The 25,763-nt window shown below is 39.1% G+C and overlaps 2 pseudogenes; both read right to left on the bottom strand.

Moving 5' to 3' along the window:
* The window catches only part of LOC123252455, a 38,840-nt pseudogene extending 24,536 nt beyond the window's left edge, over positions 1 to 14,304 (bottom strand).
* Positions 14,305 to 24,560: 10,256 nt separating this feature from the next.
* On the bottom strand, positions 24,561 to 25,529 carry LOC123252454 (annotated as a pseudogene).
* Between the last annotated feature and the right edge of the window lie 234 nt (positions 25,530 to 25,763).

The following is a 25,763-nucleotide window of genomic DNA, read 5'->3' as shown; positions in this document are numbered from 1 at the left end:
TATATATATATATATATAACAAATGCATTTAAACAAAGCAAATGAATTTTAACACCCCCACCAAAGTTGAATTTTATACATTCAGTTTTTCTCAAGATTTCCTGGAGCAGTGTGTGGTCTCTACAGGGGCATCACCATGGCATCTTCTAGAAGGAGTTCAGTCTCTGGATTCCAGGAGGCAGTAAATTTCTTTCACGGAAATAACTTAAACTTTTCATATGAAATAAAAACACATTCCTCCTTGAGGAGAATAGAAAGAAACATTGAAATACAGGGATACATGGATGAGTTATAAGGCATATGAATTAATTCCAATTAAAAATACCCCCAAAAATAGTACAAAAAGCCAAATAACAACTGGATGAAAATTCTAAATATCCAATTCCAAATCTTATATATAAAAATTCTAAATAATGAAAACCAATCTTAAAATAAGTCTTTGAATAATGCTCTATTAAAGTAATCCATGTCAAACATCATGCACTTATCTTCTTAGCAGCCAGGACCACAGTCAACCACCACAGTGTGAAAAATGGAATAAGGGACTAGATTTTTATTCCTTGGTCTGATATTTCATAGTTTCTTCTTTTGGTGTTTCTCATGGATAGGGGATCCATAATAGCCAATTGTTAGGTTCCTCTGACTGCGTTACTACCTCCCAGAGTGGTGATGGAATAACTACTCCAGGAAGGTACTGAATAACTTTTATCTATGTTGTATACAAGGGAAAGCAATGATCAGGAACGGATTGGGAATAGGAGACCCTATCACTAAATCTATGGCAATAATCCCTCAGGACTGTAGGCTGTTCAGTAATGCTGGGCTTGTTCTTCACCTCCTCTGGCTCAGCCTGGCCACAGCCAAACCAGAGTAAGCAATCTGTTTGGATGACACAAGTATTGATGATGGTTTCTCTCAGCTTCTTACTGCTAGTTGTTTGCCAGTCCTACTGCCTTCAGGAAATTGCACCCTTACTACCCTCTTCTTCTCCTACCCATTTCCCCGATACCCCCCCACCCGGGCCCCGGGATACCTAAATATATAGAAATGGTTTAGGTGCCTAATATCTAGGGATTCAGAGGGAATCAGAGCATCCACAGGTCAATGTTCAAGATCAAATGCCCAAGGCAAGATTTTAGGCAAAGCTCAGTGAAAGCAAAGCCAATAGGTCCCCAAAACCCAAAGAGGTCCAAAGGCCCCCTGACAGGGTCTGCCCAGGGTATTTATCCTTTCTCTGGCCAACTGCCTTTCCTCCTGTCCTCAAGGCCTCCAGGAATATTCTGCTCTCCAACTATCTTCACCTGTCAATCAAGTTGAGACTCTCAGCTCCCATAAACTGATTATGGCAAAGTACATTACAAGTTTTCCAAATTATAAATACAAGTTATCTGTCCAATTAGTCCAAAGGCTTCAACAAAGGCATATGTTCAGGGTCAAACACAGGATGGTACAAAGAAAGATAGTAGGAGGGTAGACAGGCACTGTATTCAAAATCCATTGTTTCTTCTTTGCTATTTGGAAAGGAGACACATTTGAAAAGGGTTAATGGCAACAAAAACAATAGAGTACGGAGCAGCTGGGTAGCTCAGTGGATTGAGAGCCAGGCCTAGAGACAAGAGTCCTAGGTTCAAATCTGGCCTCAGACACTTCCCAGCTGTGTGACCTTGGGCAAGTCACTTGACCCCCATTGCCTACCCTTACCAATCTTCCACCTATAGGTCAATACACAGAAGTTAAGGGTTTAGAATTAAAAAAATAGAGTATAAGGGGTACCATCTTATGCCTCATATGGAGAGGCAGTAGCACCCAAAGTATTTTGTAGACAAGCTCCCCTTTGTATATACTGTTGCGGAGTCATTTGCTTTGAGTTAATTGCCTGATTTATATTTCTAGAATTGTTATCAGTCCTAAAGTTGTGATTCCTAAAAGTATTATTGTAGTTCTATAGTTGTTTCTGAAATTATTATTCCAGTAGGTATTATTTCTTATTACCTGGAACAAATTCCTACAGTTCAACATTATATGGCCCTTCTCACAGAAGTGGCAAGTAAGGGATAGATATTTAGATTCTCAGAGAGGGGCAAGTGCTTTTGGTTGAGTATCATGCCCTCTTTCTTGTTTATCTATTCTATCACTTAAAGATTTTACTTCCTTTTGAATCATTTCCAGTAAGTCATTAGTCTCTGCCTTTTTCTCTGCATGTCCATTAGAGACATAAACTGCAGTTCTCCTCAACTCTTCAAGATTGATCTCAGGCCATTTTGGGCAATGTGTTTTAAAGTAGTCTTGGACCACTCTCCAACAGTTGTTAACAAATTGTCGCCATATTTGCCTAATATCCTTTTCAGTAGAATGGTAAAGATTCAGGTACCTACCTACCAGCTCAACAAAACTATCCATATATTGGGAAGGTGTCTCATCATTGGAATTGTGTAAGGCTTTCAAATTTGCTCCAAACATCTAGCTTTTCAGAGCATTCTTGCATTGCTTTGAGAATAGCATCCCTAATATGATTTAATTGAAAATATTCCTTGGGATCATTGTAGTCCAAATGAAGCTCTTGAGATGGCCAGTGTGCTGCATTGTGCCCTTGGACTTTATTAACATGAGAGATGATCTTATTCCTCTCATGTTCTGTTAGAAAGGCCTGAAGCAAATTTTCAACATCCTTATAAAAAGGATCATATTGAAAGAATATGTCAGCCATATTTTTTGTTACCTCTATAGGTTCGTCTTTGTAGCTTGGAGTATCTTGTTTAAATTCTTTAATATCCTGAGGTGTGAAGGAGTAAGGTGCCTTAAGTTTAACACATCCCCATTTTGTCCTGTTGTGAGCACTTCCCTTAAGGGGAAAAGGCCTTCATCAGAACTGGTCAGTGACTGTGGTTTCTTAGGAGTTGTCTGTGTTCTTACTGAGGCAATGTGGGTAGGAACGACGAGGTTTTCTTGGGGCTGGGTTTGGTCTTGGGCTGAGAGAAGAGACAGGAGAGGACAGGGCACTGGCAGAAGGAGCAGGGGAGGGAGGGTTAGCTAGGAGTTGCACAATACAAGAGAGTAGGTTTTCCATCTGAGATAAAGGAGAGGAGTCTTCCATCTGCATTTCTTAAAAAATAAGAGTTTTGGGGCAGCTGGGTAGGTCAGTGGATTGAGAGTCAGGCCTAGACACGGGAGGTCCTAGGTTCAAATATGGCCTCAGAAACTTCCCAACTGTGTGACCCTGAGCAAGTCACTTGACCCCCATTGACCACCCTTTCCACTCTTCCACCTATGAGCCAGTACACAGAAGTTAAGAGTTTAAAATAAATAAATAATAATTTAAAGAAAGAATTCACCTTTATTAAAAAAAAAAAAAGGAAATGAGTTTCCTCTCTTGGTAGTTCAGGAATAGGCATTTAAGAATTAGACATTTGGATGGGATCCTTCTTTTCCACTCGACTTACAAAGAGTGCTTGAAATTGCCCAATTGAATTTGCACCATCACTTGTATTTTAGCTTGCATTTTCCGATTGGTAGCCTGTTGTGCCTTAATATTGAGGATTAGGAAAAGAAAATATCTTAGTATAAGGAGAAGGAGGCATTCTAAAACCTTAAAGGTTTCCAATTTGGCGAAAGCCAGAAGGCTTTCTTGCAGAGTAGTGATCATGCTGCATAGTGTTTTTTGGTTTGTTTTCTTTTAAATAATGATATAGGATATTATTGGATCTCGCAGGAGTTATGATTAGTCATCCCATTTATCAGAATTCTTAAATCTTTTTAGTCACTTTTATTTACAATGTTATTATGTTATGAATTATATTCTGACATATCTAAGCAGTAAATAGATATATTTTCATTATAGATCAGAGATGACTATAGCTCAGGAAATTTAAGAAATACAGGTGTCCTCACCATTGATCCTTCTGTGTTTTGGCTTTTAGGGCCTTTATATTAGTGACTAATGTACTCCTGTAAAGTTGAGGAACTACTAGTGGTGAGAAAATTTGAATGGATTACTGTCACTAGCATTTATTTTATCACTATAGACAATAGGAGGTTGATCCTTTGGCTGAAGCACAACTACTACTATTGATAGTATTATTCCCTATCTGTGGTATGGCAAAGGCGATCCATAGCTAAAGTTTGATGCCATTCATGAAGGGCTCTATAAGCTACCTTTTTGCCTTTGTGAGAACAGGAGCAAGGGTAAAGATGTATGACCCAAATATTTTCATACAAAATAATAGGGGCTAATTCTGTAGCTTTTCTTCTAAGGAGCAAATGTCTTTTAATTTCATGTCTGCAGCCACAGTCTACAATTTACATTTATCAAATAAATCTTGAATGGCTATTGTGATTTATTAGGGTCTGGCTAAAATACCTTGTTCTGTTGTTGTCCAAGTAGTGAGCATCTGACTCTTTGTGCCCCTCTATTCTCCACTGCCTCCTGAAATCTTCCCAAGCTTGTGCTTGTTGCTTCCATGACACTTTCTAAGCATCTCATTCCTCTGCTCTCCCTTTCTCCTTTTGTCTTCCATATTTTCTGGCAATGAGTCCCACTTTCTCATTATATGGTCAAAGTATTTAAACTTCAGCTTTAATGTCATTCCAATGAATAATCAGAGTTAATTTCTTGAATTATTGACTGAATTAATCTCCTTATTGTCCAAGTGGCATGGGCATTGTAACCACAAAACACAGGCAAACTGTAAGCAGGGAAATTCCTTTGTTCCCTTCTGTCCTTGTGATTCCTAACCCAATAACTTCTGATAACTTCTATAAGACCCTGAGATTATCATCATCCTTGGGCTGTCCTTTAGATATGAGATGGACATAGAGATACACCTCCAGGCCTCACCTCAATACCATCAGGCTGTATCTCAGACATCCATCTGTCCCCAAAACTGTTAGGGTCGCCAGGCAGACCCCAGTCAGATGAACAAACACCTCCACCAAGTGCCTGAGTGTTTACCACTCTAGAGTCACGTCCACATCAATGACAAAATATCACTTCCCCACTGCTGTAAAAAGTATATAATCCCCAGAATTGATGGATTCTGGGAGCAGCCTTTCATCTTGCTGTTTCACCTATACTATTCTCCTGGCCAGATTCAACATTAACTTTTTAAATTAATAAATTTCTTTTTATTTTTAAGCTAAGCTTTGGAGTCTTGCATTCTTGCAAAAGATACCCTTTCTGAACCCCGGGGGTTTGCCTCTAGCACCCCACAACACAAGGGACTCTCAAATGTCTTCTTCAGAAACAGAATTCAAAAGTATCAATTCTGCAGCACTTGCTTACCTTCAACTCAACTCTCTTATCCACATATTACTTTTGGAAAAAACATAGCTTTGACTATGAAGACCTTTGTTTACAAGGTGATGTCACTGCTTTTTAGTACACTGTGAAGATTTTCTGTAGCTTTTATTCTAAGGAGCAAATGTGTTAATTTCATGACTGCAGTCACAGTCTACAGTGGTTTTTGAACCCAAGAATACAAAAGATGATATTGCTTCCATTTCTGTATTCTATTCTGTTTTTTCCTTTGTTTTTTACATGTTGAGCTTCTATCCAGCTTTCTTTTCTCTGGCATCCTATAAGATGCAGTGAGAATAAGATCTTCTGCAAGAAGACTTTTTAAATACTAGGGCCTTGTGGACTTTATCTGGCATGTTGAGGCTTGGCCCTCACCACTTGCAGAGAGTTCATAGCTTAATGTCATAGAGCATCTCTCTGTGTAATGACCTGCACCAGCATACTGAACAATAGCAGTTGGAAAGAAACTATCTTTTCATAAAACCTTTTGGAGAGAAATTTGCAAAGGCCGTGTGTTTCTTGCTGGCAAATTAAAATCCTAAATAATGATGTTTTTAACATGTTGCACTTAAACAGTTCACCCAGAATTTCATTTACCGCCACTAGCCTTATTGTTAGCAATGCTTCCAAAGGACCTCTTGACTTCACTCTGTAGGATGTATGACTCTTGGTGAGTAGCCATATCATCATGTTTTCAAGTGATAAGATATTTCTTGTATAATCTCTCAGTATATTTTTGCAATTCCTTTCTACTCTAGTCCTATTGTAAAGGTTAAAATTAATGGTTGGATGATGATGATTATATGAAATTATGTGGTTACCAGTATCTTGAGTCAGAAATGTATTTACAAATATTTACAAATAGAGAGGAAATAAAAAAGAAAAGAAATGTGAGGGGGATAGAGAAGTTATCTATCCTGTCAACCTAAATGATTTGCTCTGAGTCTGCTTAATCCAGGCAGAGATTAATTAGTTCTCAACCAGGAAGGATGATAGTGAGTAACCATGTGGCTTCCTCCAAGATGGAAGCTAGTCTCTCCAGAATCTAGGAAAGGGGTCAGCCTTTTACTCACTGAAGGAAGTAATCCAAGAGTCAGAGTCCAAGTAGAAGTTTAGCTCTGAGCTCCTGATCCAAGCCAGAATCTCCAGGGAATCTCCATTGAAGACTTTCTAAAACTATCTCCAGAAGACAATCTCTTCAGACTATCTTATCAAAGACAATCTGCCCTGAAGGAGTTTGGGGCTTGCTTATTATGGTGATTTCTTCTCCCTTCTCCTCTTCACAGGAACCAATCCCAGTTTCCAAATTCTCTAGCACTTCCCAGGGAGCAGTGTCTGTAGGAACTACATATCACCTTCTGAAGGTTAAGTTCTCATCAAAAAGATTCACAGGTTCCAAGCTGATTGAATAAAAAAGGCTCACAGTTTCCTGATTATATTGAATGTCTAAGGATCTGAATTCTCTAAGTACCCTGCTAGCATTTTACCTAGTACTAAGTACGGTGTTTAATCTTTTGTTGATTCAGTTCAAAAATAGAAAAGAAAGAAAAATTAGAAAAATAGAAAAAGGGGTATTAATCCTGTCTTCAGTTTAGTGAGGTACAAAGTATGTGTACTTAAGTTAGTGTTAACTCAGGATAGTCAATAAAGTAAAGAATTCTTTCACAATTTTCCCTGTGATACTTTGGGAGACTAGTTCCCCCAAGGGATCATTTTAACACATTCAGAAACCACAATAGTTAGAGATAAGAGGGAAATAAAAGAGACAGGGAGAGAGAGCACAAATCAATGTTTGCTAGGTGCATTGACAATAAGCCAATTAGGGGGCAATCCCCTTTGGTATTCAAGGTTACATTCAAAAATGCTTGTGTTCAATCACACATAGTTCAATCAGTTATAATCCAAAGTTCATGCTGGATCTTCTGATGCTGTGGAGGTTTTTTTTGGGCATCTTTGGCATCTTCTACAAAAAGTTCATTTTCTGGATTCAAGGAGTTAGCAAGCCTTTTTTCCCTAAAAATTTTGGATTTTTTGACAATTATACAATCTTCTCTGAAATTTCCCCTGAAAAGTTAACCATGTGTCCTGAATTGATCCAAATATTGGTTAAGTTATGGGGTAGAGTCAATCAGTTTCAATAGAAGGTGCTCTCTTTACATGTGATCAATGAATCCAAGAGTCTTTTTCTCCAACTTTTATAGCTCTTGGAGTGGTTTACAGTACTTGAAACAGACGTTCACAGGAAGGTGGAGTTGTTCCAGTATGCTGGAAGTTCTTTATGCTTTGTTTCCTGGGCTTAGGTCATGAAGTGAAAAGTCTAAAGGTCCAGCTTGTACTATAGCTCTGGATTCATAGAGTTCACACAATTTGTTCAATTTGTTCTGCAATTCTTGTATATATGTAGCAATAGGAGTATCTCTCCCTAATAATGATATATATGCAGGAAGAAAAGGTTTAGCTTGTATAGGAGGGTGTCCAAAAAGCATCTTAAATGGTGAGATGTGTAGATTTTCTTTAGACCTGCTTCAGAGATAAAATAAAACTAGAGGGAGAACTTCAGGCCATTTTAGATGCATTTCAGTGCATAGTTTACCAGTCATAGTTTTGAGTTTTCTGTTCATTCTTTCAATTTAGCCTGAGCTCTGGGGAGAATCTGGTACGTGAAATTTGTAAGTTATCCCCAAATAGGAATAAACCTGAGATAAAACTGAATTGGTAAAAGTTTCCTCTATTGGAATGAATATGTGTAGGCAGGCCAAAATGAGGAATAATCTCTTTTAAGAGTACCTTGGCAACAAAAGCTATTGAGGCTCAGGAAATAGGAAATTCTTCAGGCCATCTGGTCAATTGATCCGCTATGACAAGACTAAAATTTATAATGTCAAGCTTTTGGCATAGTTATGAAATCTATTTGCAGGTGTTCAAAAGGTGTATAAACCAGGGGGCACCCACCAAATGCTTTGACATGAAAGGCGTGTTAGTTATATGCTTGGCATGTGGGGCAAGCTGTACATACTTTAGAAGCTATAGTAGTTATATGAGGGGCTATCCATGTGCTTTTTAACAGAGTCTACAATTCCCTGGTGCTAAAGTGAGTGTTTTTATGCACGGATTGGCATATTTGACGATTAAAAACTTCTAGGGAGTAGAGGTTTTCCTTCAGATGACACCCATATTCCATTTATCTATTTAGTTTTAAATTGTTGCTTCCATTTTTCCACTTCCTCTTCATTATAGGACAGTGATAAATCTGATGGCTTGTTTGTTGTTAAAGTTAAAATTAATTCAGGTTCTTCTATGGCCACTAGCATTGGAGCAGTATCTGCTTGTTCATTTCCCTTAGAGACAGAGTCAGTTGCACCTGTATGGGCAGAGGAATGAACTATAGCTAGAGCTTTAGGTAGCTGGGGAGCAGAAAGAACTTCATTAATAATTTCTTCTTTTGCTATAGTTTTTCCAGCTGAAGTTAGAAATCCTCTCTGAAGCCATGACATACCAACTGCATGACAAATTATTAATGTATATTATGAGTCTGTGTAGATTGTTGCCCTTTTGTGTCTGGCAATTATAGAAGCATGTTTTAAAAGTATAAGTTCTGCACCTTGAGCACTTATATTTTAGGGCAAGGAAGCTGACCACAAAGTGGCCAATTCTGTGACTAATGTGGCCTCTCTTATGTAATTCTAACAGAAGATGTTCACTAACTTCTTGGCATGCTGCTGCATTTGGTGAATGCAGGAGCAAATCATCCACATATTTAATTGACTATGTTTAAATTGAATATTATCTGTATCTTGGACCAAAATTTGTGCAAACATGTTAGGGCTTTCCACATATCCTTGTGTCAATCAACATCACGTCCTTTGGAACCTTTGTAGGTAAAAGCAAATATATTTCTGGAATCCTCATGAATTAGTATTGAAAAAAATGCTGAGTACAAATCCACTACAGAAAAGTATGTGGCTGTTCTGGAAATAGAGGAGATTATTGTATTGGGGTTTGCAACCACAGGATGTCTTTTTATGACATGATGATAATTTACAGTTCTTAAATCTTGGATGACTCTTTATATGACTTTTCCATCTGGGTTTAATTTTGGCTTTTTAACAGGTAAAATAGGTATATCCTGATTTGCACAGAATTATTATTCCTTGCTCAATTAATGAATTTATTACTGGAGTAATTCCCTCAATTGCCTCTTTTAAAAGTGGGTACTGAGGAATGGAAGGAGGTGACCCATTTTTAGTCTTAATATGAATGGGATCAACTGAATTAAATAAGCCTACATTGGAAGAATATGTAGCCCAAAGAGACTCAGCTATATCAGCTAGTATTTCGAAGGTGGGAGGCTCTTTCCCCTCCTGGTTCTCTGATAGAAGTACAGGGAACAAATTTAAACATTTCTCAGGTAATTCTAGTGACAGAGAGTCATCTGGATTGCATGTTATTGTTGCTCATAGTTTACATAATTGGTCTCTTCCCAGCAGATTTGTGGGAGATCCAGGCATTAGTAGAAAAGAATGTTCTACAGATAAGAGTCCCGTGGATACCATTCGAGGAGAAAGTGTTGGGACCTCTTGAGGTGTTCTTGATGCATCTACTACATTTATAGATCCAATGAGATTACATTTTTCATCTGGTTTAATCACCAGAACTGATCTAGATGCTCCAGTGTCTAAAAGGCAGTCATAGTATGAGTTTTAGGGTCACATGATTCATTACTATTGATGGGGGGATGGATAGGGATAACTGGCATTAAAGCATCAGGTTCTGAAAAATCAAAGGTTTTGCTTTCCAATCCCAAGGCCCTTGCCCGCCCCTCCTCTACCCCCCCCCCAAATGCACCTTCATAAAGATGCTTGGGCTTTTCTCTGGGATCCTCCAAGCTGAGGGGAATTATCACCTTATGTAGGAAGTGGACAAGCTCCACTTTGTCTATTTTGTTGTGTACCATCATTTTCCCCATTTGGAGCATAATTTCTGTAATTATTTCTATTATAATTTTGATAATTGTTATATTTATTTCTGAAATTACCATTATTCCTAAAATTCATGTTATTTATGTGGAAGAAAAGGTCACTTAATGTTAAATTATAGAAATTGGAATGAGGTATTCAATAACATTTTGGTGGTTTATTTGTGGATTCTTCCAAAGGCTCTAGGGTCACTTCATGATCTTTTCTTTCCAATTTTTCTTTTAAAATTTTATTTTCTCTCCTTAATTTCTCCATTGACTCCCTGTCTTCTTCATTTTTTCCTCTGGTGTATAGAGAACCAGCTCTATATATTTTTGGAGGTCCTGAGTGGCTTTTAGTGGTGTTGGATTGAAAAGATAGGAAACAGAAACTGAGAACAGCCAGACTAAATGTTTAGCTCATAGCTGCTCCAACTTCATGGAGTTCTTGAGTTTATTTTATACTGGTTTCAAACAAAGAACACAAAAAAAGTCACAGCTGTGAAGGAGTTACAAATCATATAAAACCCATTAAAGTCTAAAAAGTAGAGAGATAGGTACAGGGTCAAGGGCCAAATTCCAACCACCAATTAGTAAGAAGTTAATTCTGGGTGCAGAAATATATTTCATAGAGATTTTTACTAATTGAGTCCTATCTTCCTGATTTACAGGATTGCACCTGGTCAGATAAAGTCTTGTCTAGCTTGTCTGTCTCTAGCCTTATCTAAGTAATATATATTTTAGAGTTTAGGCTTCTCAATTATCAAGGAGAAAAATGGTTAACTCAGTAGCTGCTAGTCTGCTAAGGACTCAAAGTTTTCCAATAAGAATATTGAGAAAAGGTGGGGATCTAAAAATGAGTCAAAAGAGGAGTCTCAGATTTTTACCTTAGATGGCCCATTCTGTCTGCTTTTGCCTGACATGCAGTACAGAAAAAATCATACACATAGTTTTACTTGCCAATGATTTTATAATGGGATCCAGATAAAATATCTATTATAGACTATATTTCTCTAAATGACTCCCAATAGCCTCTTGGAGGGGTCAAGTTGTTTTTGGATTAACCAACCTGCTACTACCAGAGCTTTTCAGGGCTCAGGTGACCAGGACCAAACACAAAGACTGCCTCAGCCTGGATTGGTCACGTAGGGAATCCAGTTAACAGGCCCTATCCTGATCTTATTTCTCCAATTGGCTTTCTACACTGGTGGCCATCAAATATGTATACGGCTACTCTCCTTAATTCTTCCAAGTTTCATACTGGACCAGTTTGGGCAGTTGATTCTAAAATGATATTTTATGACTTTATAGAAGTTCTGTACAAAATGCTGTCTAATCTGTCTGACATTCCTTTCTTTGAGCTGGGAGGTACATATATAGAACTGGACCTTTCCAATGAATCTGTCCATAAATTGGAAGAGAGTTTCATCGATTTTTTTTTGTCTTAAGTTTTCAAATTTCTTCCTTGTGCCTGGTCTGTCAGAATAATTTGTCCTTGCTATTAATAATGCCTCTCTAGCCTGGCATAATCTTGTGCAATCCTTTTCAATTTTAGGGCTCCATTTTGGGTCACTAGATGGCCAATTAATTGCTTTCCTTCCTAACAGATTAATGAGAGAGATAATCTTATTTTTCTCTCTTTTCATCATAAAGGCTTGTAGTAGGTTTTCAACATCCACCCATCTGGGGTCATATGTGCAAAAGATCCCTTCTAGTTTTTCGATGATTACAATTGGTTTGTCTATAAAAAAAGGATTGTTTTGTTTGAATTTTTCCAATAGCCTGGGGGGGGTGAATAGTATATACTGTCAAAGGGAAACTGTCTCCATTTTTATTAAAAGTGGGTACTAATTTCAGGAGGAATAGTATTTTAGCCAGATTATTTTTTATTCCTGTCTCTAGGCTTAAAGTTTGGTTTTCAATGTGGTAGGTCTCTGAGTACAAACAAAGGTTTGTCTTGTTTCTTTTTAAAGCAAATTATGTAGAGTATCAAACCTATTTCACAAGCTATTTAGAGATACTGTGAAATATCCTCTGAACATATGAGCCATTTTAAGCTGAGAAAAGACAACATGTTTCCTATTCCAGTTATGCTGGTAAAATAAGTAATTTACTTATTAGATTAATCATGATTTTTGCTTTTTTAGGGTTAGGGTCAGAGTGTGATCTTTTCAAGGATTTTTCAAGGACTTTTATTTCTATTTATTTTTCATGAAGGAAAAAAATATTTCAGGATATATTTTTCCATCTTTAGGAACTACAAACACTTATCAGGACAAATATGCAAAATGCCAAAAGCAGTAATTTCACCTGACAGCAAGTAAATATTTCACAGAATGGGAGTTATCACCATTCATGATAACATTTCCATCCTATCTAAATTGTTAAAAAGAATAAAGAATGAAGATATATCTTTGTATATATCTCCTTTAGATCTTCCTCTCTAGATCCTGGAGGATGGATGGTATGTACACCATAGAGATAGTATGATTGGAGGAGGGATCAGGTGCCCCAAGCCTATGCTGGCTATAGTTGGTGAGGGAGGAAACACACTCCCTCACAATAGCTGTGGATGTAATTTATGCCTCTTCTCCCTGTCAGGCCAGACTGAATAAGCCTGTCAGTGACTTCCTTCTAGCAGTTGCCAGGCTGGGGACCCTTGAGAGATTAGATAGTTGGTTAATCTCTCTGGACCCCAACCTGAGGTTGGATTAGTTGTTGATAGGCTATTGATTGGCTCTTGGAAACATTGTTATCTGACTGCATATTGATCTCCCTTCCCAAGGGGTTTGGTAGAATAACCACTCAGGAAGGCACCTGTTGGTAAATCACTCTATTAATTATTAATGAGGAAAGGAAACAAGGTAATAGGTTTGAGGATCCGGGAACCCTATTGCTATTGTTTGGCTATTAAGCTAATTGTTGATCAAGGCTGGATATTGCTAGGGTTGTAGAGGCTGGAGGTCTTCACCCACTCATTGACTCTGTCCTGACCTAGCCACAGCCTCCAGGGATTAGGGAAGGCTATTGTTGTTAATGTTGATAGATGAGCTATATATTCTCTCAGCTCTATTATCAATTGTGTTGATTGATCACTAGCTCTCTCTCTCAATCAGGTACAGGTTACAGGTTCAGGCCTATCCTCTTCTACCTTTCACCTCCTTCTGACCCAGTTCTTATTCCAAGAGAAGTCTGCTCCAATCTCAGCTCTGAGTTTTGAGACCCAGTCAGAGACCCCCAACTGTTTCTTCCTTGGGGATAGTATTTATAGGGTAGAGCCAATCGACTTTTGCCCCTGGCTCACAGCACCTGGGACCATTCCAGATTCTCAACTGCCATCCCTGTCATTCAAGGTGGCATCCAACTTATCCCAGATAATGATTTTAACAAAATGTACAAATAGATGAATTCCTTATAAAAGACCTGTGCTATAAAACTTCCTTATTCTCAAATAGATTTATTGGCTCATCTTAGTTAATATTTTTAAATAAAATGTAAACATACCCAGGGCAATTTAAACAGTACTGTCACTTTATATCCAAGATTTTGAAATAAATGATCAGGCAAAGGAAACAACTGTTCTCTCAACTCAAATGCCTTAGGAAACAATTGCCTATTGTCTATCTTTGTTATGTTTCACAAATCAAGGCTAAAGATCCCATGGTCAAAGACAACGCCTTAGCCAAGGATGTATAACATCCACCATATATCTATTTTTGGAACAGCATATGTTTCAAAAATGACAAATTTCTTTACAAATAAGTATAATAATATTAATACTAATAAACCAATTCTAATTAGAAATAGTTTCAAAATATTTCAAAGAACTTCCTGCATATTTTAGTCTAATCCTGAGGCTTTAAAAATGTCTTCTTAGCTTTAACTGGTCTTATCTCACCATTTTCATCTTCATCATACTGTGCTCAATCTCTCTTCTTAGCAAACTTCTTTCCAATTGTGCCACCAAACTTTCATATATTCTGGCCATTTCTTCATCCAACGCATCAGCCTCCATTGTCACATCTTCAACTTCTTCCTCTTTGTGTTTGGCATTCATTTGGACCATTAATTTCTTGATTTCTGTATTAAACCCTCTGAATGACATTCTTCCATACAAAAGATCTTCACAAAGCATAAAGCTCTGCTCCTCTATTACAAAACTCTCTTTAATAAAATTGAAAGTAAAAAAAAAACTATTGAATTTAATAAATAAGACTAGAAGCTGGTATTTTGAAAAAACAGATGAAATAGACAAAGTACTGGTAAATCTAATAAAAAAAGGAAAGAAGAAAACCAAAGGCTATTGGTGTTGATGTTGATTGATGATCTATATCAGTGGTTCCCAAACATTTTTTGGCCTACCTCCCCCTTTCCAGAAAAAATATTACTTAGCACCCCCTAGAAATAATGAAACTATTTATTGAACTCAGAATAGAATGTAATACAAAAAAAGCATGGCCATCACTGCCTCCCTGGATCACTGCAGCACCCACCAGGGGGTGGTGTAGCCCACTTTGGGAATCACTGATCTATATGTTCTCTCAACCTCTACTATCAATGGTGTTGATGGGCCTGAGGTTGTTACTAAAATATTACATGAGAACACCACAGGCTATCCCCTTGTTTTCATGAATGAATAGGTGGAATGGCTTGTCATGATCAGGAACACCTAAAGCTGGAGATGATAGTAATGCAGCTTTTAACCTTTCTATGGCATCATGTGTTCCCTGTTGAGCTTCAGAGGTTCTGTGACAGTATTCCTGGCTAACTCTGTCAATGGTTTAGCTATGAGTGAATAACTGGGTATTCCTTGCCTACAGAAATTTGTCATGCCTACAATTGCTCTTAGTTGTTTCTTTGTTCTAGGAAAGCTCAATTTTTGTATGTCTGCAACTCTTCTTTGGGATATACTTCTGGTGCCATTCTCTAGTATGAATCCTAAGTACTCAACTTTTGTCTTTACCTAATGTATTTTATTTTTTGAAATTTTGTGCCATCTCTTATACAGCTCTTCTACCAAGTAAATACTACCCCTTTGGCAAATATCCCCAGTTGGTGACATTGGCAGTGTATTGTCTACATAATGTACCATCTACAAAATAGATTCTAAGTCCTTTTGCAATATTTGGCAAAATTTGTTGGCACTGTCAACATACCCCTGTGGCAAACAACTCCATAAAAGGCTTTTGCCCTCCCATGTGAATACGAATAGACTTTGACTGTCTCTGTTCATGGGCACCGAGAAGTAGGCAGAGGTCAAGTCAACAACAGTGTACCATGTAGCTGAAGGTGTAATTTCAGCTATGATCTCTGTTGGACTGGATATGTTGTTAAAAAAAGTAAGGTAATATGAGTAGGTCAAGAAGGCAATTTGGGTGTGAGGAAGGATAAAGGGGATATTAGGTGATTATAAGGTGATTGGAGGAGGAATGAAGGTAAGGGAAGGTATATAGGAGATAAAGGAAATGGGGTGTGTAGAAGAGGGCAGCTCAAACAGGTTCATTCCCAGAGGCTTGAGACAGAGAATACAGGGAGGAAACTAGGGCCAGTAAGAAATGTTTAGGTTTGGGCTGGAAGTTTTCTCTTGTTAGTTTCTAAATCCTCTTGAGGGAGGAGTCAAGAGGACCCCTCCCTGCCAGTCAAACTGATGGCTGGAGGAAGTCTTGGGTAGGTACTTCCTGCCAAGATGGATGCCCCCAGTTCTTTCAAGAAATAAAAAGAAAAGGGGCAGCTGGGTAGCTCAGTGGATTGAGAGCCAGGCCTAGAGACGGGAGGTCCTAGGTTCAAATCTGGCCTCAGACACTTCCCAGCTGTGTGACCCTGGGCAAGTCACTTGACCCCCATTGCCTACCCTTACCACTCTTCCACCTATAAGTCAATACATAGAAGTTAAGGGTTTAAAATAAAAAAAAAAGAAATAAAAAGAAAATGATTCCTTCACTCTTTAGCCCTTGTCTCAATTTTCAATACAATGATTCACCAGAGGCTTTGAGTAGGTAACAAGGGGATTTATTAATCTCAGGTTAGTCAGAGGGAAAGAGGTTCAGGCTACGGAGAGGAGTGATGGTGGGGGATGGGTTGCAGAGAGGTTTAGACTGAGAGAGCTTGTTCTCCCAGTCGGGAGATTTGACTGCCTTTTAAGTAAAGTCCTTATTAAATCACTAAAACTAGGGGTAACTTATTTGAGGATACTCTACTTGTCTATAGAAACTAAAACCCACAATGTTCAATCACCAAGCCCTCCCTTCCACCCAGGGCCCAAAGGAAATTCAGGGGAAGGGAAGGGAATGTAGATGGAGAGATTATGGAGAGGTCCAGAGAAATGAGATAGGTTTAAATTTCCCCAAGACAAATAAGCACAGGCCAAGGCCGAAGCAGTTAGGCCAAAGCCAAGCCAAAAGGCCATAGCTAACAGGCTAAGCCAAAGCAAAGCCTCCAGCCACAGCGAAAGCCAGAAGGCAAAAGCCTCATCAGTTGGAACTTCACCTCTATTTATAGCTTTAAGTTCTAACTGACTTACTGAAGATTCTAAGACTTCTAACTGACTTTTTTGTGACCATTAGAAATTACAGAAGCAAAAGGTTTCTGTTAGCCACCTTGCATTACAGGTACTACTGCATGGGTATATTCTACATAGTTGTTGATAGCCCTCAGGTCTTGAACCATTCTCCACTGGGTGTTTCCTTTAGCATCTAGCTTTACCTTCTTTATTGGCATAATGGGAGTATTGAATTCTGAAAAGCCATGGACCAGTATTCCTTGATCTAGGAGACTTTGGATTATTGGATTGATATCTGCCATTGCCTCTTTGCTAAGTTTGAACTGAGGTATACTGGGTGGTATTCCTCCTTTTACTTTGATCTTTACAAGTTTGGCTGACAAGATTCTCCCTACTTTGGTAGATTTTGTGGTCCAGACATCTTTTGGAAGTGTATCAGGAATCCTCTAGATGTTATCTTGTTCTATTATTAGTGAATTTTATCCCTCTGTTATCCTGTCCAAGCATAGGATTGGATGATACTTTAATAATCTTTTAGGAAGATGCAAATAGAGTTCACCATTTGGTTCACAGTATATGATTGCGGCTAATTTGCATAGGATGTCGCTTCCTATAAGATTGTTTGGAGGTGATGGTAATAAGAGGAATGAGTGATTGAATTCAATGGGTCCCAATTTCACCATTTTTGGTTAAAATTTTGGTGAGTGATCCCAGCGGCTCCTTTCACTTGTACATTCCCTTGCGTTTCACAATACCTTGGCAAGTGTTGGAGAACACTGCGCTCTGCCCCTGTATCCACCAAATTCTGTAGTATTTTCCCATTAATTTCAATATTGATTATTGACTCACTAATGGTATTATTTTTGTGCAAAGGAAACAACTGGTTTAGTTGTCTTTGTGACTTAAAATCAGTGGTATCAGATTCTGATGTCAGTATATTGGGTGATATACAGTAATCCAAGATGTCTGCCTCATCTGTCATGGCAGCCCCCGTGGACAGGTTGTCTGAACATTCTAACTCTGTCCCTTCCCCCATCTCATGTGTCTCCCTGGTAACTGTGCCTGGCTTAGAATCTTTAGGGACTGCTCTGCTTGGGAAACATGTCTGACTTGGAAAGTCAGTTAGAAACTGATCTTTTATTTTCAAAGTTAGAGGCTTATGAGAGTCTCCTTTTACAGCTTCAGGGTGAGAGTTTGTTGTAATATCTTGTCCTTTCACTGTGCCAAGTTGTCTCTGCTGTAACTTTGGGCTTATTTGATGGTAATCTGTGTCCCAAGTGAACTTAGTTTTTTCCTTTGGTCCCTCAGAATTCTCAGGGAAGCTGGTGGGGTTTTGGTTTAAGAAAAGTCTCATCTAAAAACAGTTTTGGTTTAAACTGATTCCCTGCTTGGATTCTTGGTATGAAACCACAAGCCTTGGGGTTAAGACCAGATATTATGTTGCCATTATTGATTTGGGAGGCTGACAAGTCTGTCATTTCTGTTAGAGGTTTTCCTTAGCTACTTTGTACTTTGAGTGAGGTTGAGGGTAAAAATGTTTCTTTTTTCTCTCTGGTAGAACAGTGTTCCCTGGGATGGGATACATATAGCTTCTCTCTTTTGCCAATATGCTCCCCTCTGTGTTTTTCTTTATTCAAAATAGGCTCTTGACTCCTATCTGAAATGAAGTCTCTTCCCAACACAGGTATTTCTATTTGGTTGGTGTTAAGCTTGTACTGCTCCTGACCAAACCCTTGCCTTCATGTCCCACATCCCCATTTTGTACTGGAGCATGTGCTGATTCAGTGTTCCCCATAAGAGTGTGATCATCCCCAAAGAGTTCTCTCTTCATCTGAGCTATTTCTTTGTACATTTGTATTTCCTCAGCAGTGCTTTTCCTGTTTATATCTTCCAATAATGTATATTGGTTTTCATTATTGGTATTGCCTAACCACAGAACTGTAGCCTCAATCTCTACTTTGCCTCTATTCCCCTTGATTTCATTGCTCTCCTCTTATCACTTGTCTCTGTACTAGATAAATTAGTGATTCGGCTTCATTGGTGTCACGGTCTCACTCCCATTTTGAGGTAGCTTTGTATCTCTGGGAGTGAGGGCGCTTGGGAATTTGCTTTGCAATCATGAGTATAGCATTTTGACTGATCTTTGATATAATCCTTCTGATTTGTTTTGGTCCCACATCTGTTATAAGATTTTCTTTGAGATTCTCTGCCTGCCCTGTCATTTGAGAAGTCAATTTGTTTCTTGAATCTACATTGCTGGATTAGATGACCTTGTTTGTGGCAAAGGAAGCATCTTGGTAACTTGTTATAAGTTTTCTTAGGACTGGCATAGGACTCTGTATGTTTATGTTTGACTTCTTGCTGTTTGTAAAGTTAAATTTTTAATCTCCCTTTCTTTGTCTTTTCTTATTTCTTTTCAATTGTCTCTTTAGTTCAGCTATTGTTCTACCTTTTTCTGACTCTGACTCAGTTATTGCTCTTTGTTCTTTGTTTTTAGAGTCATAAATATAAATTGAATGCTGCCTCAGTTCTTCCAATGTCAGGAATTCCCATTGAGGGCAACCTTGTTTGAAGTAGATTTGGATGGGTATGGTGGTCCCCTTTATAAACTGCCTTCTAATGTGGGGTAGAAATTCAGTTGTTTTGGCCTTTATGAAACCCCCCCCAAAAAAATTTCAGCTCCCTCAATTAAGTGGTCTAGAAAAAGACTGGGATGTTCATCCTCCGCCTGCCTCAATTTCTCATACTTATTCCATGCATTAGGGAAATTAGAATGTATTTTTAATGCTTCTAGGAGGTCTGCTCTTCATTTAAGAAGATGTCTCATGTTGGGTCTAGAGGAAATGTCAATGTCTTGGTGGTCTACTGGACAGGAAGTGAGATTTTCATTGGTTCTTGTTTCTTCTAGAAACCTAGCTTTCTCAGAGGGGGTGTAAAATTCATCCAAAAGAAATTTGACGTCTGAAATACTGCGATTAAATAAACCAAACGTTCTTTTAATCTCCTTAGTTGACTTATAGGGAGAGAGGAAATACTTGGGAAATCTCCTTCTCAAGACTTCCAGGTCTTGGGGCAGTGAAGGCTTTGTATGTTTTTGTCTTCACTAATTCTCCATCAGGTCTGAACTAAGCTTGGTCTATTATTGGGTACAGAGATACTGTGGTAGGACCTACTGCTCCTGCCTCAGTTTGGTTGCTGGCCTGTTTGCCTTTGTCAGATTAGGTAGCAGAAGTTTAGCTGCATCTGTGGCAATTGGGTTGTGTGCCTTTTCTATTACTTCCAGTTGAAGTATTGTATGAGCATCTAATGTCTGTCTCTCTCTTATTTTTTTTTTGTTGATTTCAATCATCAGCTTTATTTGCTCTTTCATCATTTGCAGCAGTTCTTAAATTTGTATTTTTCCTAGTCCCCCACAATAGTTGCCTTACTTTCTTGAGACTCCGAATTCCTTGAATGGTTGTAATTATCATAAACAAAATTGTAGGCAGGTATGACATGAATTCTGGCATGGTAAAAGCCAAATACTTGTAGGAGTCATCTATAGTTAGAAGTTTTAGATAGTATTCAGGAATCACATAGAGCCAAAGCTGAAATATTCCTTGTGTTGCTGAGTATACAAAGAAGGATAAGGTGGAAAAAATGAAAGTAGCTCTAGTAATTCCTATGGTTCCTATACCCTTTAGGTCTTTGTTCCCTTATAGCTCAGCCAAAAACTGTTAAAAAGAAGATGATGGGGATAGAGAGGCACACTTTCACTCACTCACCTCTGTGTGAATGCTACCAATAGAAGGGCTATGCCTCTCCCCACCTGACAGGTTCTGCTGGACTAAGCTTGCCAGTTGTCTCTTTTCAACAGCTGCCCAGGCAAGGAACCACTGAGAAGTTGTGTATATTGCCACCTTTTCTAGTTCCTCAAACCTGGGGTTGGTTTGAATGTTGATAAGGGCTATTGATGCATTGATTGAATAACGCTATGAGTCTTACTATATGACTATCTTCCCCTTCCCAATGGCTTAGATATATTCACCACTCAGGAAAGGTACTTCAATCTTTAACTTGGTAAAAAACAACCATATTTAATTCTGGCTTAACAGGGTTAGGAACAAGGGAAAGGATGGAGGATCTGGGAATCCTATTGCTAATTAACTAAGTAGCTGATCAAAGCTGTAGAGGTTGCTGGATCAGGTAGAGACTGGAGATTCTTCACCCTCTCACTAACTCTGGCTTGACTTGGCCAGAGCCAAGTCAAAGAATAGGGAAGACTGTTGATGATCTTCTTGAATGACAGTGGTATTGCTCTCTCTCTCAGCTCTATTGATGATAGATATAATAGCTCTCTAGGTATCTCAGGCAAGGCAGTTCAATTGCAGATATAGAGCCTACCCTCCCTCTCTTGAACCTTCGAAGATTGCTCCAGAATGAGCCATCTTCTGCTGTGCATGATGGGTATTTATAGGGTTGGCTCCAATTGACTTTTGCCCTGGCTTAAGGCACCTGGGTACATTCCAAGGTCTCCAACTGACAATCTTGTCACTCAAAGTGGTATTCATCTCATCCCAGAAATTCATTATAACACCCTTTAGAAGGCCAAGGCCAGGACCTATAAACAAATAAGCAAATGTCCACCCTGTACTCATATTTATACAACAGCTGTATGTCAGTGGATAGAGAATTAGGCCAGAAGTAAAAAAGAACAGGGTTCAAATTCAGTTTTAGACTCTTCCTAGCTGTGACCCTCTGTGGGACTTGATTAACTGGTTTGCCTCAGATTTCTCAACTGTAAAATGAGGATGACAATAGCAGCTACCTCCCAGGGTTGTGAGAAGCAAATGAGATATTTCAAATCAAGTCAAATAGATATTTTGGGGTGGAAAAATCAAGTAATTTACACACTATGCCAACAATGAAGGGGCATGGTCATGGTAGAGTGTATTGGCAAGTTCAAGAAAGCAAAGATGCTGAAATGAAAAGACACATATTGATCCATTTAACAGGAAGGATCCTACAATGTGCTACATAGCAGAGATACATGCTCATTTATGGGTATGAAATACTAAGACTATGCTGAAAACTACAAAAGAACCCTTTTAACTACAAAAGAAGTAGGGGAGGGGTCCACTATCCTGGAAAAGCAAAGAAACAAAACCTACAAAAGTCCAGTGCTACCCTGCCCTACCCTCTGTCCTTGGGGTCTAGGATGCTAGTTTCTTGTACCCATTCTCTTCTCCACCATTTCCATCCTTTCCTCCCCTTCCATCTGTATCTCACTCCAGCCAATGCTGCTACCAACTTCACTGAATTTTTTCTTCATTTCTTTAATTTTTTTAGGTGCTAATATTCTTTATAAAACAGAATCGCAATAATTCACCCTGACATTAGATTACATTGCCCATAATTTGTTCTTTTGCTACTTTATTGTAAGGAATCCAAGAGTCCTTTGAAGTCTGCCGTGATGGTGCCCTCTTGGTGCCCAAAGGCACCCAAAGATGCTGCTGGATAAGTAAGTCTGGGCCATTAGACTGTATTGCAGAATGCTGAGCTAGAAAGGACCCTCGATTCAGGTGAGTCCAAATTCCTGAAAACTATGGAGGAGAATTTCTCCTCCAAGAACCTAGCCAAGGACAGGTGGCCAGAATTCAAGGTCCAGCCCAATGAATCCCAACCCTGGGATCCTTTCCACTGCCAGCAACAAAGAAGCCAGTCTGTGTGCCCCAAGGGAGGGGTGGCCAGTGGCATCGCAGCAGAGGCTGCCAAATAGGCTATGTGATGCTTAAGGACAAATTACGAAAGGAAAGAGCTAGGACCTCATTCCCTACAGACTTTCATTTTACAGTCTGTAGATAAACTTCATGTGATCAGAAAAAGAAAATGGGGCACAAAAGGAGTCATGGCAGTTTCCCTTGAGGGAAACATCCTATTCCTCCCACCAGACAAATGGGGAATGTGAGAATGAAGTATGAGACAAGTTAAATTGCAAAGAGATGCAGGATGAAAAATAGGAGATCTTGATTAGAATGAAAAACAGAAGAATTCCAAGGAGAATGTGAAAGGACAAAAAAGAGGAGTTTAAGCTGAAGCAAGGAGTGGCTGGGCATTCGGAACCTTAAAAGGGACTTCTGGGAGTTAAATGCCAGGTGTGTGTGGGGGAGCATTGGAAGCAGTTGGAGCTGTGAGAGGAGTGTCCAGTTGCAGGACTATTTTCTCCCTCTGATCCGGTTGTTGTTCCCTGTGTGTTCCTGGTTGTGGTTCTTGTTTGTTTTTGATCTTTTAAAATCTACCTGTAATACTCTGAAGAAGGAAGTCAGTCTGAATCTGAACTGATCTGTTTTACTCCAGATACCTGGCAGGCATCAGCCTGCAGACTTTGGTGACCCTACCACTTGGTCATCAAGCTTTATTCAGTAAACTTGGTCTATTCACCATTATCAAAGACTATCTTGGAGTGGCTATGGATTAGTGAAGCTAGGACAGGGATTTTTGGGGTAAAGCATAATCAGGTCAGGGTGATAGCTTGGAAGATGAAGAAGACAGATTTTTTGCAAGCCTCATAGTTGGTGGGTGGAGTATAGATCTTAAAGCTTAGGGACTTTCCTAAACCCTCCTCCCTCACCCAGTCCTTTGTATTTTACAAGATTAAATAATTTGTTGACAACTATACATCAGTCAGATTCCATTTGTGAGAGCTTCAGGACTGAGTGTAGCCATCTTACCCTGTGAATCTTGGACATACAGAAATAACAACTTTGTGATATTACTAACTTTCTGAGTGGTCAAACCTACATCTTTCAGGAAGGATCTAAAGTAAGTCTTCATGTTACAAAAACTCAACACAGCTGGGCTTGGGCCAGTTTTTAAAAAGTCATAAAAACCAAGGCAGGGGCAGGAAGAGCTGCAGAAGACACAAAGGCAGCCACCACAGGGGTGGTGAGGCCAGGCCAGCCTCATGTGCTGTACCTTCTATAAGGATGATATTAGAAAATAAGTATAGTTTTATTAGTTTAGAGATAACAAGTGAAGAAGCTGGCTTGAGAAATAATTGGAATTTCAAACAGAGCTGAGTGTCAATTTCAAATGCTGAACGTTTAACTGTTTTATTCTGTAACAGAATTACCTCTTTCTGGGTGTGGCAGTGGTAGTTGGTCTCTGTCAGTTGGCAGAGTCACACACAGGGACTCTCTCTCAGGGCTGGAGGAGATAACATCTGTGTCTCTCTCTTACTCTCTGAGGGAAAGACCTGAAGGAGCTTAGTGTTTTCCTTTCCCAACTTGGGAAACACTAATGATATCTATCACTGTTTTTATAGATTGTTTTAACTCTGAGAAGACCAAAGTAAAACCTGGTCTTTGGTTTGAACGCTGAGTCTGCTAAGGCTCATAGTCCTAAACTAACTCTTGTTGAGACTCAACCAGCTAGCCTTTGTTATTTTTTTTAACTTGAAGGCAAAGTTAAGCATTATGAGGATAATATTGTTAGTTTATTTAGAATAGTAAAAATGTGGGTTAGTCAGGTCAGGAAGGAATAGTGTAGCCTGCGAAAACAGGAGAAGTGGTTCTTTGCAGAACCAGAGAGTTTTATTTGGGTGGAGTTAGAATCCCTTAGAGTTAGAAATCCTCTTATCCTTATATATTTTCAATAAATACATTTTTTTATAATGTGTCTCTTTAGCATCCTTGTACCTGGCCCTGAAGAGTTCATCTATGAGCTTCACTTCACTTTATCATTGCAGATACTTTTGATTACATCTATCAAAAATATCTAAACAATTTTAAACCTTTATTTGCATAGTTTTCTCCATTTATTTTTACAGGTCACTTTTAATTTTTATACTTCAGAGCCCAGGATACTGTTGGGCAGGTGGGCATCCCATACTCTTTCCCCCACCAGCTTTTGTGACTTTTCTTCAACCTTTCAGGTGACTGAGTGGCTCCTGTGTCTATGGCTCCAATGATGACCTGGAAATTTGGATCGGGAGTACTGGCGCTGTTCTCGGGATTGGCTCAGGTGCCGTCTTGGGCTCTAGCTGTGATGTCTTTCTCAATGGGAATGGGGACTCCTCCTACTGGGAGACTGGCTGTGTCTCCTGGGAGATCAGGTTCGGCTTCCCCTGTAGTGCAGCATTGGGGAGTGATGAAGCTTGTCCAGGTCATGTTATCTTGACCAATGGTGATCCTCTCCAGCTTGTCATCATTGTTCTCTTCTTCCTCCTCACTGGACTCCACATCATCTATGCCCTTCTTTAGGGCACTTACTTGGGGCTCAAGCTGCTCAGCTTCTTCTATCACGTAGCACTTCTGAAGCCAGGGCAGGATGATGTCACAAACTGTAGAGTTAGCTCATCAATAAACTCATCCACATGCATCAGCTCAGATTCTCCATTTTGGTTCTGGCTCTTAATTTTCTGATAGTCATCAGAGAGAGGTTCTAGATACTTAAAGCAGTCAATGGCAGTACCCATCAGCCTCATGTACAAGGCCCCCAACATGTGGAAATATTTGAAATCCTTATTCTTGATGAGTTCCACCACAATGTCCTTCTCTGGCTGTATTTGTAACATCTTCAAGGTCAGACACAGGAAAGGAGTTGGCTTCATGTTGTCTACCATAGATGCCACTCATTAACCTCAATTCCATGACTTTATCCACAACAAACTCAGCTGTGAGCCCAAAGCACTCTTCCTTCCAGTACTTGGACTCATAGATTTGAGTCCAAATGATCTTCTCCACCAGGTACTGTGGACTGGTGTCATGGATGCTATGAGCATCCTTCACTATCCAGTTCACCATCTTAGGAATCTCTTCCCTGAATTGAAACAAGAGAAAAATTATCATTGTTCTTATTCAGCTAGCAAAACCACAGCACTAGCAATCAAGATATACACCCTACCTACTCTGTTCTATTCAGACATGGAGAAGGAGAATCAACCCAGACACCAAAGATGCCCTATATATAGGTACCATCTTCTACATAAGGTCAAGTAAATGAGAAGTCCCCAAGTCTTAGTTTTTTCCACGCCTGCA

The sequence above is a fragment of the Gracilinanus agilis genome, chromosome 6 (genome assembly GCF_016433145.1).
Source record: "Gracilinanus agilis isolate LMUSP501 chromosome 6, AgileGrace, whole genome shotgun sequence".
Taxonomy (NCBI): Eukaryota; Metazoa; Chordata; class Mammalia; order Didelphimorphia; family Didelphidae; genus Gracilinanus; species Gracilinanus agilis.
Note: the sequence above shows the minus strand (reverse complement) of the source record. Positions and strands in the feature narration are given on the sequence as shown.